This window comes from Stenella coeruleoalba (assembly GCF_951394435.1).
Source record: "Stenella coeruleoalba genome assembly, chromosome: 2".
Classification (NCBI taxonomy): Eukaryota; Metazoa; Chordata; class Mammalia; order Artiodactyla; family Delphinidae; genus Stenella; species Stenella coeruleoalba.
In genome coordinates, this window is record NC_137147.1 from 62,005,573 (window position 1) to 62,011,503 (window position 5,931).

General features: G+C 38.1%; 1 pseudogene across 1 annotated transcript; it reads right to left on the minus strand.

The window, feature by feature from the left end:
* Window positions 1-4,580: 4,580 nt before the first annotated feature.
* LOC307182239 (large ribosomal subunit protein uL15m-like) lies at window positions 4,581-5,472 on the minus strand (annotated as a pseudogene). Its single transcript has one exon. The product of its transcript is annotated as a large ribosomal subunit protein uL15m-like (transcript).
* Between the last annotated feature and the right edge of the window lie 459 nt (window positions 5,473-5,931).

Consider the following 5,931-nt stretch of genomic DNA (forward strand, 5'->3'; position numbering starts at 1 on the left):
AATGAGAAAAGCAGACAACCATCCCTAACACTTACTGAGCATTTGCCATATTCTAGGCACTATGGCAAGCACTTCATGTGCATTTTCTCATTTAATTCTCACAATCCTATTAAGAAGGTTGCTATTATTATTCCAACACCCATTTAACCAGTGAAGAAATGGAGGTATGAAAGAAGATCACACTGTGAACCAAGACCACAGGATAGATTTGAACTCAACTCTGAATCCAGAGCCAGATGTTTCACTTTGGAATTAATATTTTAAACAAGATCATGCATGAGTAGGGTGGGGTTGAGCTTGAGGATATCTCAAACACTTAGGAGTTTACAATGTAAAGTACTTATCTTTTCTTGTTTTAAAACTACTGATACTTCTGTGGTGATTGTACAGGTTTTTCATGAGAAGATTAATAAACTAAGAACTTTAAAAAAAAAGAAATACTGACACAAGCAATATAACCCATCCATTTCTCTTTCACTTAACATTCTAATCACCAGATTATTGCCTTTGGAGAAGGCTCCTGTATCTAATAAATATTTGAAGATACATCTTTAAAACAAGGAAGTTACCTAACCCAAAGCACTAACTCTAACAAGAATTCACCATCTATTTGCAGTCCTGACTTGCGTGTCTGGTTATGCCATAGATTCAGGGGCACTGGAGCATATCAGAGGCATTTATGAGCTTAAGGTGCTCCAGGAACTTAAGATACAAAGCAAGGCAGTCTAAGAATGTCACATTTTTGTTAGGCAATGTCCTTTCCTTATGTGAGTTTAAGACAACACAATCCTTACTTTTAAAATAATAATATATAAATATGAGAAAATTCTAACGGAAGCATCAAAATATTGAGTGGGTAGAACAGACTCTTATTTCCCTTGAGTGGCTAGAACAGTCTCTCATGTGAGTATCTAAACACGTATTTAGATCATTCAAATGCCATACACGCCAAAACACTCCAACTTAACACTTCCTTTGAAGTCACGACAATCAGTTTTTTATTAGTGTCATTATTTAGCATTTCTATAGCACTTCACTTTTGACAGGTGCTTTATAATTATTTCTACTCTTGGTTAACTCCTACTCATTCATTAGCATGCAGTTACTTTCCCAATAAAATATATACATTCGTTGACAAAACTGAATCTAACCAAAACCAAGAGGTTCTTATATCAGAATTTCAGACAAACATGTATCCACAGGACAAATGAGGCAGATAGACAGATGATAGATTGATAGATGGATGATAGGTAGATAGGTAGGTAGGTAGATAGATAGATAGATAGATACAGTGACATATAAGAAAATGATTCCAAGGATCAGTAACATTCTTGTATTCTTGTCTTGGTTCAACTGCAGCTTGGGATTATCAGTCATGTCCCTATGTTGCCAATGACAGCATGAATAAAAGACCAGTGGTCACATATGAACTAAAATTGTTGAAAGAGTAAGTGAATATGGCAGAGACTGCTAATTATTAGCCAGTGTCCAGTCTCTCTTTTTTTACGTAATAGAATCTCCAGCCACTCATCTAGACAGTACATTTCCCAGCCTCCCTTACAGCTAGAAGTAGCAACATAACTAAGTTCAGGCCAATGAGATGTGAGAAGAATATGTGCAGCTTCTGAGTCATCTCCTTAATCATAAAGCTGCTTGCCATGGACCACAAGGAGGCTGGTTAACATCTGTCACCGTACATAATCACAAACTTTTTTTCTTGTCATGAGAACTTTTTAGATCAAATCTCTTAGCAACTATCAAATATGCAAAGCAGTATTATTAACTATAGTCACCATGCTGTACATTGCATCCCCATGACTTACTTATTTTGTAACTGGAAGTTTGTACCTTTTGACTGCCTTCACTCATTTCTCCCACTCCCCACACACTGCCTCTGCTAACTACCAATCTGTTCTCTGTATCTATTAGCTCAGTTTTTTCTTTTGATTCCACACATAAGTAAGATCATGTGGTACTTGTCCTTTTCTGTCTGACTTAATTCACTTAGCTTAATATCCTCAAAGTTCACCCACATAGTTGCAAATGGTAAGATTTCATTCCTTTTTAATGGCTGAATAATATTCTACTGTATATATATTCCATATTTTCTTTATCCATTCATTCATCAGTGGACACTTAGGTTGTTTCCATATCTTGGCTACTGTAAGCAATGCTGCAATGAACATGGGGGTTTCACAAATCGTTTCAAGTTAGTGTTTTCATTCCTTCAGGTAAATACTCAAAAGTGGAAATTCTGGATCGTATGGTAGTTCTATTGTTAATTTTTTGAGGAACCTCTATGCTGTTTTCCATAGTGCTGCACCAATTTACATTCCCACCAATGGTGTAAAAGGGATCCCTTTTCTCCAAATTCTTGCCAACACTTCTTATCTCTTGTCTTGTTGATAATAGCTATTCTAACAGGTATGAGGCAATATCTTACTGTGGTTTTGACTTGTATTTCCCTGATGATTAGTGATGTTGAGATCTTTTCATGTACCTGTTGGCCATCTGTATGTCTTCTTTGGGAAAATGTCTATTCAGATATTCTGCCCATTTTTTAATTGAGTTGTTTGGGGTTTTTGTTATTGAGTTGTGTGAGTTCTTTATATGTTTTGGATATTAACCCCTTATCAGATATATGATTTGAAAATATTTTCTCCCATTCAGTAGGTTGTCTTTTCACTTTGTTGACAGTTTCCTTTACTGTGGCAAAACTTTTTAGTTTGGTATAGTCCCACTTGTTTATTTTTGCTTTTGTTGCCTTTGCTTTTGGAGTCAGATTCAAAAAACTCATCACCAAGATGAATATCAAGGAGCTTACCACCTATGTTTTCTTCTAGGAGACTTATGGTTTCATTTCCTACATCAATTCTTTAATCTATTTTGAGTTAATTTTTGTGTATGGTGTAAAGATAGGGGTCCAGTTTCATTCTTTTGCATGTGGCTGTCCAGTTTTCCCAATACCATTTATTGAAGAGACTGTCCTTTCCCATTTGTACATTCTTGGCTCCTTTGCTATAAATTAGTTGACCACATATATACATAGGTTTATTTGGAAGCTCTCTGTTCTGTCCCTTTGATTTATGTGTCTGTCTTTACACCAATACCATACTGTTTTTATTACCATAGCTTCGTAATATAGTTCAATATTAACAATATAGGCAATGATGCCTCCAGCTTTATTCTTATTTTTCAAGATTGTTTTGGCTATTTGGGGCCTTTGGTGGCTCCATACAAACTTTAGGATTCTCTTTCCTATCTCTGTGACAAAGCCATGGGCATGGGTATTTTGATAGGGATCACACTGAATCTGTAGATTGCTTTGGGTAGTATGGACATTTTAGCAAAATTAACTTTTCCAATCCATGAACACAATATCTTTCCACTTGTTTATGTGTTCTTCAATTTTTAAATTAACATCTTATAATTTTCAGTATATATTTAAACTACCACAAATTCTAAATAAGTTTCAAACAATTTCAAATAAGTTAACAATTCTTACTGAAGCTGAGAAACTCAAATAGCATACAACTGATTCATCAATACAAAAGATTTCTTATTGTGCTAATGGTGGATCTGAGACTGTAAGTTCTCAGAAGGCAGGAATATGCCCTATTCATTTTTTCTTTTAATTTCATAAAATAAACAAGCAGGAATCATTTTATTTCTCCTGTTGAAGAATTATCATGAATTATTCAAGATTTAATTGCATCAGGATAAATTAAGCTTTCACTGTGGTTTCAATACAACAGATCTTTGCAAAGCTAAATGAGCTTACTGACTGCTGAACCTTTTAAATTAACTGAGTTTAATTTTCACATGACCAATTGTTTTTATGGCTTATATGATCATTGACCATTTTTTCAAAAGCATTTAAAATGACTGAAAAACAAAGGTTTCCAAAGTCTATGAAATAAGTAAAATCTTATCAATTAGAATTAGAACATTTACCTTCCTCAAGGAAAAAAAATGTTACTGGCTTGAACATTTTTATCTACTCTGAGTTGAGAAAATGAATTCCCTTGGAATTTTGGTCTCAATTTTACTAGCAAATATTGAACTACTTAGAAGCTACTCACCAGTCTTAAACCTTCAACTCACATCCCACATCTTAATCATCCCAAGCTGAAGGTTTACTGTCTTGACGCTGGGTAGCAGTGCTTCCTCGCGGCTACCAAGTAAGAAGCTCACCAGCTCATTAGCAGCCCTCTGACCTTGACCAGGCAGCTGACAAAGCAATCTCATCCCACCTGTGCGTTCATTCTGATTTGCAACAATAAGACAAGACCTGGATGGAAGGATGATGGAAAACTCAACTGGAAATTGTCTAAGAGTTACACTCTTCCTTGGGCAGAGAACCAGGGAGCTTAGATCTCTGAGACAGAAGCACACAGATCCACCAGATCCTCTACACAGTCCTTGCTTACTGTGTTTTTAATTTAGATAAAAAAGAGAGATATGATTACACAGAAAACATCAACATCTGCAGAATTACAAATTAAGCAAATGCCATGGGAAACACGTGTGTTTCAGTCCCTTTCTGGAGCTCTTTTACCATCTGTTATCTTGGAAGGAACTCAGGAGCTGTAGTACTTGAGGAGATTCTCATCCGTAGGTTTGAGGATTTCCTTATCTGCCATATTCACTACCCACCTGGGAGCAAGACCAAAGAAAATCTGCCTTGGATCTTTTTGAGTACTGAGCATTTTGAAGAGTTCATCTTTCCTGATATCAAGTAAAATATAACCGTACTTCTTGGCGAGCTCCAGTCTTGCTTCAGGAAATTCAGCAGGATCCACCAAGTAACCACGATTCCTTGCATCAGTGTAGTAGGGTACCAGTGCCTTGGAGGTGAGCATTCGCTTGGGAATGGGCTGTCCACGGAGAAAGAATGCAATAGGTTTTCACAGAATTTCCAGGCTTCGTGGGTCGTAGAAGGCCGTCGTGACGACACCCCCATTCTTCTCGATTGCAACGATGGCCAGCTCTGAAGCCAGCTGTACTTCAATGTTAACTTTCACCTTAAAGGGGTCATCACCCTCCTCTACCAGCTGGACACCATAATCCCTTTTAGATGGCTGGAAGGTCACACCTCTCCCATTGACAAGTTGGGTTAAGTCAATAGGTTGTGTAGGATAAACTCGACCCAAATCAAAAAGATACTGCAGCCTGTTGAGAGTCAAAGGCTGATACTGGCATCTGAAGCTATGTCCTTCATTAAACCCATATTTTGAGATTCGAAGGTAAAATGGAGTGTGGCCTTTCTCAAAGCCCAGCCAGGGCCGGGTTCTTCTCTGTCGTTCTCCCTTGTGGCCCCTGCCACATTTTCTACCTCTTCTCTGACCTCTTGGTCATCTTTCCGGTTTCCTGGAGCCTGGGTTTGGCCTCAGGTTAGCCGGGCTCACATGGGGCAGGGCCCACAGCAGGTCCAGGGCCTGGGGCCCCCTCGCCCCGCACTGGGCCAGCCATGACCCACGCGCCCAACAAGCCTCAAGGGCGCTGGGCCACCAGAGCCTGCCTTATTCATTTTTTATCCTCTTCCTTCTTTGTACCGTAACTCTAATATGTAGATAAGCACCAATATCTTGGAACCGTCTAAGGATTAAAAACAAATTCCTCCTACAGAATTTATTGCTATTATCTTTATCCCAATGACCCTCATGTTCTGCCATTTGCTGGTTCTGAGAAATGCAACCATATTTTTAATTATTAGACTTATTGTAGAGCCTGTGAAAATTTAGACCTGCAGACATTAACTTTTTTGGATGTAGAATTTATTCAGCATCTCGTCTATGCCTGTTTCTGTGTAATACAACATTACTACATTTAAAGTAGACATAATCATCTCCACTTAAAAGGTGAAGAAACTGGGGCTTCCCTGGTGGCGCAGTGGTTGAGAGTCCGCCTGCCGATGCTGGGGACACGGGT